At 35.8% G+C, this 12433-nt stretch overlaps 2 non-coding genes across 2 annotated transcripts; one reads left to right on the top strand and one right to left on the bottom strand.

Moving 5' to 3' along the window:
• Positions 1–3834: 3834 nt before the first annotated feature.
• On the top strand, positions 3835–3902 carry Smp_tRNA_02084_Gln_TTG.1.1. The gene has a single exon. It is a non-coding gene (tRNA).
• A 2617-nt stretch (positions 3903–6519) lies between these two features.
• Smp_tRNA_00763_Gln_TTG.1.1 lies at positions 6520–6586 on the bottom strand. The gene has a single exon. It is a non-coding gene (tRNA).
• Between the last annotated feature and the right edge of the window lie 5847 nt (positions 6587–12433).

Genomic DNA, 12433 nt, shown 5'->3' with positions numbered 1-12433 from the left:
CACAATGCCCATCGTCCGAAATACCTCAGGCACCCACCGTCAACAGAACGTAGATTTGGGTGCTACCTTAAATGATAACGAGATTGAAGTAATATCTATGAACTCAGAAGAGTTTACGGACCGAGACAATGAAGAAGACGAACGTGCGCACAATGACCGACTGTGATATTTGCCATCTACGTCAGCCGCCCAGTGAAATAGCTGATGGAAGTGCTTGGATTTTTTGTCCATGCAACGCTATGTTTCATTCGTTCTGTGCCTACGACCCAACAGAAGTATCACCTGGGTTCAACTGTCCCATGTGCGGCGCTGTCACTGACTCATAGTGGAGTCATTGATCAGGACCTAAGGACCTGTGTAGAGACCTAGTAAAGGCCCTTTTCAGAGCCACCCACAATTTGATTTAAATTTTGTTTGAATTTCTTGTTTCCATTTTAAGGAGGAGTCATGAAACCATCAATAATTCATTTTACATTGATATGATTTGATTAATAGGTACAGTAGATCAGTTCACTAGTACAACAAGATAATTTCTATTGCTAAGGTCAAGTGAACAGACACTGATCGGTCATCACAATTCCATAGTAATGAAGATGTAAAATCACTTTTTCTAGATTAATAATAATAAAGTGATCATCGATCACTTTATAATTTTGTCAACAGCTTTTAAGGTTTTTCAAATTTAAGGTTTCAGTAAACGATTCCGTACAGAAAACAACGTCATATAATGAAGACTTACATGTCTAACAAGTCATTAATAATAATAATAATAATAATAATAATAATAATAATGGAACATACGAAATGTAATAAGAATGTTTCTTATGAGATTTATCACTGCATTGCAAAAATTCGATACAGTGATAAATGTCATTTAGACGTCTGATAAATAAATGTACAGTTTAACTTAACAGATTGAAATACGATATTCTAAATACATAATGGTTACTTGATACAATTGACCTTATTCACATTAAGTCATATAATTGAAATAGAAATTTATTTCGCTAGACATAGACTTGTTCATTGACACTTAATTCAACCTATATTACATATGCTTTTCAAAAAAGGTTATTTTTTCAACATTCAGCGATTTAGTGTTTGACAGTTTAAGAGTAATTATTTTCCCTTTTAACGGAAAATGTACATACAGTTATTCATTGTTCGTCCAGTATGTTTAACAAAGGGAACTGTTGAATTGGAAATATAATTCCAGACTTTCTAAATAAATAACGTTTACAATGTTATTTACAAATGACAATAAAAAATTCAGATCATTATTTTGAAAGGCTGTGCACTTAAAAAACATTGGCTGTTAACATCACCTGCCAAAAAAATGTTATGCCCATCTCACAAATACAATTACCGTATTACATGACTGAGTACAACACTAACATGTATTTTCGGTGATCATTAATAAGTGATCAACTACAAATAATGTACAGGTCAACATATTTTATGCTTTTAATGGATTTGCAAAAAAAACCTGGATAACAATATTGCGTTCATTTACGACACCCTTTTCAAAGCTAAAATGATAAAGTTTTTGGTATTAATAATAACGGTTTGCAAAATAACTGAATTATAAAGACTATTTGCTTTTTTCTCAGACATTATTTACTAATTTCAGACAGCGTAAAAGTTGCTTCATTTACCCATCTTTTACGGTTAGCGTGACTTCGGCATGCTCCATTCACTTTCTCTTCATCATAATTTATTCATATATTTACAAGAATATAACGTTTATTAAAAGAGTGAACTATGTGTTAAATTAACTTATGGGAATACTTAAATGGAAATATCGTTTAAAAATCCCAATCATATTAAAAGACTAATATTTGAACGAAGAATATTCTTTTCGATAAATTCTCTTCAGGTTCTACAATTATATATCCATATTAATAATCCGAAAAATTGGCCAGGTTAAAGGCAAAGTACATAGTTTAATGCATGTAAATTTAGGAATGTCAAATCAAATAGAATAAAATTGTTAATGTTGATATGACTCATATAGAATGTTAACTTGAATCTGTATATACGTAAAGTGAAAATTTAAGATCTGTGATCAGAATATAAATATGGGTCAGATAGGGTGAGAGAGATATATGATAGTGCAATTACAATTCGATTAAGTGGAAGACTAGATGTGTGAAAAATTAGTGAGACGTAATAAGGAGGGATCAATGCGATGTGAATGAATCATGTTTAGGGGGGATTAATAATGATATTTAACCAATAATAATAATAACAATAATAAAATACAAAGATTTGTGAATAAAGATAAGAGACAATTACATTTGACTACGAAAGGTCGTAAGTACATAGTCAAATTAGGTCATACAATAGCTAAGATGATTGTTCATTAATTGGCCTTGTGGTTGGCCAAGGGAGAAGTAGGGGTTGGAGATATTTCTTCTGTACACATAGCTCAGGTTTCTTCATTCTGATGGCTACTGCCTCCGCCATTTGAAGGACTTTAAGCCTGACAAGCTTAGGCAAAAAATTACTGACCCTAAAAATAATTGAAAAAGATTGGTTTATACTGGCACTATGACCAGTTTGTACTAAATGGGCCAAAATCGAGCTGTTTACTTTCTTCATCAGACCTTTGCTTAGCCACGCTGGGAGGTGTTCACGAGCACGAAAATGTAGATTCCTAGAACTTCGACCAATATAACTTGCTCCACAGGAGCAGTCGAACTGATAAATACAAAATGAAGTGGTCATTCTAGGAACTTCATCTTTAAGCCTCGGTGTCACCATTGGACGCGTAGAAATTCTATTTGATTTGACATTCCTAAATTTACACGCATTAAACGATGTACTTTGCCTTTAACCTTGGCCAATTTTTTTGGGAATTATTTTATTTTGGAACCCTGAAGAAGAATTTTATCGGAAAAAGAAATATTCTTCGGTTCAAAAATTATTTGTCTTTTAAATGGAAATATGTTTACTAATTGTGTATTAAACATTTGAGACTACCCTTTGCTAATTCAATAATCACCATTATCAACTATTAATAACAGCTGTCAGTTTTTTCAAAAATTAACTTTCAATGATCTACACATTATTATTATTACTCTTGTCACGATAACTGATAACTTTAGTTGCATTTCTACTTCATAAAAAAAGAAGTTATCCCGATATACATTCACTAACAGCAGTATAGCAGGGTAATGAAATGGATTTGTTTTTGTTTTTGCCGAAGTTAAAATTTTTTTTACAAAACTCTGATGGAACAATGCGAAAATAGTTAATTATTGTAAATAATAATCCGATGTAAAAATGTCAATTCTTACATCCAATAAAAGAACTTTATTCTAGTTTGATTTGAACGAATCAAATTACAAAACTGCACCATTTACAACCAATTAAAAAAATTATTACAGGTGACAAAATGTTTGTTCATTTGCACTTGAGCACACACATTCAAAAACAAATTCACCAATCACCAATTGCTAAATTTTTTTCACATCCTTCATTTTCGAAAAAAAAGGGTGGTAGGGGATAATACGAGCCGTGATTCTAATGTCAACCCATTACGACCACTTCGTTACACAAGACATACGGAATAGATAAGCATTTCGAAAAAACATGAAACTATTGAATGAAGAAATAAAGCCATGGACTAATCCAAATAGAAATTAAAAGCGAAATAATGTCCTAATAAGAATAACGTTATCTTAATGATTAAAATTAAAGACTATTTGGCTACCTAATAATGTACTCTTGTAGGATAAATAACCATTACGATGTGTCTTCCCTTAGTAATATTAAACCTTAAAATAATGTCACCCCTTGATCATATATTTTGCATACATATTATGCTATCAGCACTCAGTGGCCGAGTGGATAACGCGATGGCGTTTGAAGCGAGGGTACTGGGTTCGAGTCCCAGAGTGAACATTAACTCTGAGATGTAGGTACATCCAGATGACGAGCCCCAAACAGGACGAAACGCGTTTTGTCCTGGATTCCACTGCTATCCACTATCCATCTTCGCTTACCATGCTTGTGAATTTAGGCTATATCGAGGCAAAATGCACAGTATGCACATATGCCAATTAGAGACTGACCATTTGCAGTCCAAAAACATCAATGGGAAGATTCAAACAAACAATACTAAGTGAATTATTATGCTTCTGCCCGAAGTTTGTGCTGTTGATATCGTTCAGAAGGACGATGAAAGCTAGACGACCCAAGCATCCAGCTCAGAGAACAAAACTCCATCAAAATCATCCACCAAAGCTACAAATCTCCATTTCATATTACTAACAACTCTACCACATATGGTCAATCATAAGAATTTATAGCTGTAACTATACTGAGGAGACGATCCTGTGTAATACCTTGAGATTCTGAAGTCACTTTCAAATTATGAGGGTGAAGTCTATGTGAATCAAGTAAATTTTTCCAGTAATAAAATGTACAAAATTATAAGAGTTTTAAAATGACTATTAGTTTCATAATAGCTTATAATTAGCTTTAAGCAAAGATGATTAATATTTAACAGTGAAATCCAAAACGTGTGTTTCGTCCTATTTGGAATTCATCAGCTGGATGTACCAGAATCCCATAGTTGATGTTCTCTCAGGAGCTTAAGCCCAGTACCGCCCTCTTCAAACATCATCGGGTTATGCACTTCGCTACTGAGTCCAGATAGTCACTAGTTTTTACAAACTGATCTTAATGTAATAGAACCGTTGTTACGGAATCTCATTTATCGGAATACCTATTAACTTCAGAATGCTTTACATAGCCGTAAATAGTTACATAGAAAGTCACTGAATACTTAAAATTTTTTTATTAACATATTTGCTAAATAATTAGCGATATGGAAAAGTCATGTTTAGAAACAACTAGCTATTTTAACATTTTTTACGCCTTCAGCCCACCCGTCACCAATAAAGTTACTTATTCAAGGTTTTGTGATAAAGAAGGGAAATTTTGATAAAAAATCATTGGTTTATGTTGGACAGTGGACAGCTAGGATGCAGCTGGACGATTTAGACTTCGCAGATTATCTGGCTCTTCTATCACACGCAACAACAAATGCAGGAGAAAACGACCAGTGTAGCAGCAGCCTCAGCAGCAGTAGGTCTCAATATAAACAAAGGGAAAGGCAAGACTCTCCGATACAATACAACATGCACTAATGAAATCACACTTGACGGAGAAGCTTTGGAGGATGTAAAAACTTTTACATATCTGGGCAGCATCATTGATGAACACGGTGGATCTGATACAGATGTGAGGGTGAGGATCGACAAAGCAAGAGCAGCATATTTACAACTGAAGAACATCTGGAACTCAAAACAATTGTCAACCAACACCAAGATCAGAATTTTCAATACAAATGTCAAGACAGTTCTACTGTATGGGGCGGAGACGTGAAGAACTACGAAAGCCATTATCCAGAAGATACAGGTGTTTATTAACAGTTGTTTACGCAAGATACTTAACATCCGTTGGACAGACACTATCAGCAACAACCTACTGTGAGGGAGAACAAGAGAGATTGCAGTGGGGGGAGAAATCAGGAAGAAGCGCTGGAAGTGATAGGACACATATTGAGGAAATAACCCAACTGCATCACATGGCAAACCCTCACATGGAATCCTGACGGTCAAAAGAGAAGAGGAATACCAAAGAACACCTTACACCGAGAAATGGAAACAGACATGCAAAAAATAAACAAGAACTGGACAGAACTAGGAAGGAAGGCGCAGGACAGAGTGGGCTGGAGAATGCTGGTTGGCAGCCTATGCTCCATTGAGAGTAACATGTGTAAGTAAGTAAGTAACGTATTATTTTCAGTTTTTGAATAGCGAGAAATAAGAATCTCTCAGGTATACCGCTTTTTATTCCATTTTATGATAGAATAAAAAGGGTTTTCCTTGATATCGACAAACATTTTAACTATTATACTACAGAGCTTTACATAAAATGTAAGTTAAACTTTGATATTATAAACCAAAATTTAAGAATTCAACAGAAACCCTAACGATCTATCAGATTCAAGAGTTATTAGTAGGAGTTTGTGTGGTATTTGCACTAATTAATGATTCCTTTGTACTTGGTTGCGTGCTCATTACGAATCCCAAATAGAGTGCTTCCAGTTCTGCTCAAATATTTCTACCCGCCTTAAATGGCACTATTTCGGGAATTCTTAGTTAGTTCATCAATTTGAATACTTTTAATTGTCATAATTTCCTATTTTCACCATCTTTGTAATCTATGATGTGACATTCCTCATTTTCTTTTACTTTTCCGTTTGTTTTATAATATTGATGTAGTTGCTGTTATTACAGTGTTCCATATTTGTTATATATGAACTATTAGGTATACTAAATTGAAATAGACTTCGCAATAATGATGGCTTTTTGTTTGATTTTCAAGCCATTGTAATATCTATGGTAAGCGAAGATGGATAGTGGATAGCAGTGGATTCCAGGACAAGACGCGTTTCGTCCTACTTGGGACTCGTCAGTTGGATGTACCTGCATCTCAGAGTTGATGTTCACTCTGGGACTCGAACCCAGTAGCTTTCGCTTCAAACGCCATCGCATTATCCACTCGGCCACTGAGTCCTGGTAGCCACTTGCTTGTGCGATAGGGTGAAGTTTAATTTTATTTAATATTGTTTGTTTGAATCTTCCCATCGATGTGTTAGGACTGCAACTGGTCAGTCTCTAATTGTAATATCTTTCTGTTTTCTTTGGTTTGTCTAATTACACATTGAGAGATGTCACTTTTAAATTTCTGGGATCATCAGTAAACTCTTGTAGGCATGATATATTTACATCAATTGATAATATACTTTTGTTATTAAACAACGAACGATTAACAAGTCGTAACTAGAACAAAATCTAAATGTAAGACTTCCTGTCGATTGCCTCTAACCTCGTGATAGATTTAGTTGGGGTAAGTGACAAAAGATTGTTGAGGAAAGTGTTAATAGTTTCTTCAAGATCTTTATTTTTAAATGAGATGGACATGAATGCAAATATTAATCCTGCTGTCAGGTTTTTATGCCATATTATTTAGGTTATTTATGAAGTTAGCCCCTGTAATTGATGTTAATAATTAATGTATTAATTGAGACAAGACTATCTGGTTAACTTATTAAAAAAAGGAACTATAATATTTAAACAAAAAGTAAGTTTCATACTACCAATTGAAGCTAAAGTTCTGTCAAATAATGAAGTTTTGATCAGTCAGTCAGTCAGTCACAACGTAGAACTTCGTACGTACGTACATCGGTTCAAGTTGCCATACCACAATAAAGTTTTGATAATGATAGAAGACTATAGGTTAATGTGTGAGTTTTCCAAAATCCAAATTAGATAATTTTACTACTTAATACTTTTTAAGTAGTTTCAAGTAAGTTTGAATTTATTTGATGACTAGGTTAGTACTTACCAAGAATCGTAAGCACAATTTCAAATTATCAGATGTTAGACTTAAAAAATGAAGAGGTAACAACTATGTAAGATTTATACGAATTCCAGCTGTGATTCTAATATGATTCAGTTGGTCTTTACATATGCCTGTATTAAATTAACTTGAGTGTTTACATGTAATTTGTTTGCCTTTTGTGATTTATGATTGTGCTGCATTTATTCACCTTCATTTATTGTGGAAACGTTTATTCAAAATATACGGTCATTCAAAGGATCTTCAGTAGAAGAATTTTTAATAAAAATAAGTTAGTTATGTCGATTCAAGAGAGAAACACTATGGTAGTTGGTGTCTTTTACGATACCTAACTTTATTGAACAAGCTACGTCAACTTCCCGTTCACTTGAAATGGCAAAAAATCTTTTAAAATAAATGGTTTGTAGGTCTTTAAATTTAAGCCGACCTCATAAGGTTTGCTGGGCTTACCCTTAGCTGAAGGCGCTCGGTCAAACACACATTAGATAACGTTTTTGTGCGTCTGCTACGCATCTCTTACGACAGTTGGCCAGCTCAGATTGTATACCCTTCAATAAATCAACAATTATTCAAATATATCTTCGTATCACTTCATTCTTGACTTCTGATTCGGTTGACTTTGATATCCTTGTATGAGAAAAGGTTACGGACGGTAGCAATAATGAACACTGCGTCTCTGTGATATCATCACTGACGTACCTTGATATGATCTGGAACGCCAAACGATACACTGCGAGCCTTACTTTTCACCTTATTTGTAGATTTTATTTGTCAGGAACTTCTGGTATGCATGTATGTACGTGAAAATTCCTCAGACATATACCCCATATGACAAAACTTCTTCGTTCCTCTTTCTACATAATGTTTTTCTAACATCTACTGCTTTTCATATATTACGTTCACATTTGTTAATTTGTAGTGATTACAGATTCCGAAATTGACTAACCGATTAGTGACACCGAACCTTCTTATAACTATTTCATCTTTGTCCTACCTAATATTGTTTTTGGTGGTTGCCATGTACTATACTTCGGTGGTTACTTTATGAACTGACTGCTTCTACTTCAAATAATTCGGATGTAAGCACGTTCCCTGCTTGTTTTAAGAACGTTTGGTATGAATAACTAGTAGTTAATTTCATTTCTTGTACAACTATTATTTTATAGTTGATTGTTTACATTTAGAGAAAGTTGAATTGACCTATTTTTATATTCCTTATTTTCATACTTGATTACTGGAGACACTATAATCAAGTAAGAACTACGATAAAAATGTTCCAGAATATGTAGCTATGCAGTTAGGTGAACTAGAACATACAGTAGTAATAAACAAATAATGATAATAAGAATGAGTGTACCCAAGTGAACTGAAATAGAAATAGTATCAGAATAAGGCTAGAATTAGACCTTTCTGTAATTCAATTGGATTTATATTGAGACGGGGATTTACAATCATCAAACATTTTATTAGAATAAAAATAACACACTATTTATTTATTTATTTACTATTTGTTTAAATACATAGACATTGGTGCAAGAACTCACCACATATATATATTCTACACTTTGCCGTTCGATTTCTGTGAGGAGTGGGACATTGCCCCGGCGCTCAAACGGAAGCCGGTGGTTTTATTAGAGGGCAACTCTCCGAGCCCTAGACCTAAGGGTCTAATCCACAAGGCAGTGGAGCAACGTCAGGAGATGCAGTCCCATGGTAGACAGTCACCAGCAATTGGTTCATACACCATTTGTTCCTTAAGATCCTGAAATTCATGTGCACCACTGATTTAGAGTTAAGGTCCGCCAACATCCCTGGGTGGATCCTCCATGTCGACTAGCCCTATGAAAGCGCCAGATATTAGCTTCTCGTCCTTTCAACTTCGTAAAAAACATTCTCATTATGAGAAGGCAATGAGTAGGACTTCCTTGACAGTGGCTGTATGCTCGTGGCGCATAATTTACAGATTTTTCCTTATCATCTGGAAAATGATGGCTAATAAGAAGACAAACACCATAATTAGAAACATCAGCAAAAACAGTTATTTCCGATTTAGGGTTAAAGTGAGTTAACAATAAGGTGAAGAATAATATTTCTTTGGTTTCACCAGAGGTATCACAATACATACGTAAGTTCCCCAGGTTTTCCATCCAGTCCTGCATTTTTTTCCAGTCTCAAATCTTCTATTACGGCAAACTTTTCAGGAAGCTCTCTCGCTGTCGCGCGTTAACTGCAACCGCATTCAGGTAAATATAGCCGTCTGCCATATATCACTAATATAATGCGCTGATGAACAATGGGTCTTATTAATTCACCCTCCGTAAGTGATGAAAGCTGTACGAAGAGAAAATTGCTAAGGAATCCATAGAATGTCCTAAACGCTTGTATTCCTTTATAAATCAAAGAACAAAAAGAAGAGGAAATATTCCTGTGCTATGTGGGGACAGTACTGCCTCATCACTAGTGGAGGACGACTTTGGCAAAGCTCAAGTATTCTCAAACTTTTTTAGCAATGTATATACCATGGAAACATCCTTCCCACCAGTCCATGAAAACCCCCCACACAAACACTGGACAGCGTGACCATTAAAGAACTCGATGTTGTTGGTCTGCTAAATAAGCCTGACATAGGCAAATCCACTGGACCCGATGAACTGCATCCTAGGTTACTGAAGGAATTAGCCAACTTTGTTGCGAACCCTTTAAGTATACGTTTAAATCTATCCGTAACCCAGGGTCGTTTACCGAAAGACTGAAAGAACGCCATAGTAAGTTCTGTCTTCAAAACAGGTACGAAACATAAATCTGAGAATTACCGACCCATTAGCCTAATTAATGTGGTTGTTAAAATCTTAGCAAAGATTATTCGAAGGAGCTGTTTAAGTACCTTGATGAAAGCCGGATCCTTTCAGAGAAGCAGCATGGTTTTAAAACAGGTTATTATTGTCTCACTAAGTTATTGGTCACTCGTGAAAGCTGGTGTGCTCTTAAGGACCAAAAGTTACCTGTAGACGTGGCCAACATCGATTTCAGCAAAGCTTTTGACAAAGTTCCGCACAACCGGCTGTTATATAAGCTAAAAAATGTCGGGATTGGAGGAAATTTATTGATGTGGATAAAAGACTTTATAGTTGGGCGTCAACAATGAGTACGGGTCAACTCCAAGTTGTCTAGCTGGGAAACTGTGCTTAGTGGAGTCCCCCAGGGTACAGTTTTGCGGCCAGTGATACTCCCCTTGTATGTGAATGACTTCCCTCGTCTACTATCATCATAGGTCTTGCTATATGCTGACGATGTCAAGATATGGAGAGCGATACAAAGTAAGAGTGATAGCTTAGAACTACAAAACAACCTGGAGAAATTATGTGAGTGGTCCTAAACCTGGCAGTTGCCGACAAATACTTACGATGATCGTAGAAGATGCTTCCCACGCCGCTCTGTAACGTGTTCTGGTACGGATGCATGTCCGAGCTCCTCCAGCTAAACGAGTCCACTAAAACTTATGTGGTCAGCATCCAATGTCGAACACTTACAGCTATTTATTTTGGTGAATTATTTACAGATACAGATCACTCCCCCTTAGTGAGGTAATGATGACCCTACGACATGGCCAGTCAGAAGTTTAAACCCAACGAGTTTGTCCTTGGTAAAAACTCTTCTGATGGCTTGCTAGGTTGTCTGGTCGTCTTTCCTTACTATAAAGAGCCATGAAATACAGTATAATAATCGTAAAACAAATTACAATCGAAATCTCGGTTCTTCACAAACTTCATCATTCTTTCCAAGCCGTCCTGGAAAAGAAAAAAAATAGAACGTGTCAGTGCATGCAGCCACAATGCCAAATAAATGGAAACAAACTCAATAAAGAAAGATACGAGCTTATGACTTCCTGGTCTTGGACTAAACTCACAATATTTTGAATCTCGATCAATCGGTTGTTTGAGTAGACTGAGTGACGCAGTTCGGTTTCGATTCCCTTCAGGGTTAGTCAAGGATTGTGTGGAAGTAAATGTATTCTTAATGCGGATCGGCTTCGTTTTTCTCTTTTGTTGGTGACCTGGTGGGAGTTTTTGAAATAATGCCAAGCATATTTTTTTCGTAGAGAGAGGCCTAGGACGTGTTGATTGTAGGAAGTCGACATAGAGCCTTGAGCTCTGGCTGACGTTGTTGGCCCTTGTGATATTAAAGCAGCTCAGTTTGTTCCATTTGCTAAACACTGGGGCAATTGCAGTAAGCCCCAGTAGAAGGTACCTATGGATCAGCTTGTGCTGCATTAGAATTCAGTTCTCTAGTCAACTGGGAGTTATTTTAGCTACCTATGATCTTTCAGCACACACTGGTCACTTTCAAGTTTGTTAAAGCATAAGTTCCCCTCTTTTAAATCACCTAACCCTGCTTCCAACATAGTACATAAGACGAACAACCAAGTAGTAGGCTAGGACGGTTTTTTTGTTGCATCTTTCTGATAATGATATGCCTAGCCGGCGTTTCTATTTTCTGAGGTAACCCCCAAATGACTTATTTTTCTCCCACTGACCATCTAATATTTTTAAACACTTTGTGTTGTGCAAGGCTTGTATATGTATGGTTCGTGGAAAGTAACTCACGAAATAGTGCTTTCGCGTGTTGTGTAATTAAAGCTCAATATTGATCATGGTTAACAATGCGGAAGTCCCTCTGTCTAATAAGTCTTGTCGTCTGGTATCCTTTTGAAATCCCTAATAAGCAGCATAATATGCACTTTGAAGCAGTTTTTAGTATCTGGTAAAATAAAGAAGTTTTTAATAAATTGCTAGCGGCTATCGTACTTCTTAAGTAAATACTTTCTTGGGAATGTATTGAGGCTCTCGTCTGTCTGTCGACTATGCGGCGCCAACACCCTCATGCTGGTACTTTACTAACTATATCATCCAAATTGAAGAAGGTAGTCACTCCGTCTGTTTAATGCCCACATAATGGAAATAAATTTATTCAAATTAATCGTTAGGTACGACCATGT

Source organism: Schistosoma mansoni, chromosome W (assembly GCF_000237925.1).
Source record: "Schistosoma mansoni strain Puerto Rico chromosome W, complete genome".
NCBI lineage: Eukaryota > Metazoa > Platyhelminthes > Trematoda > Strigeidida > Schistosomatidae > Schistosoma > Schistosoma mansoni.
Note: the sequence above shows the minus strand (reverse complement) of the source record. Positions and strands in the feature narration are given on the sequence as shown.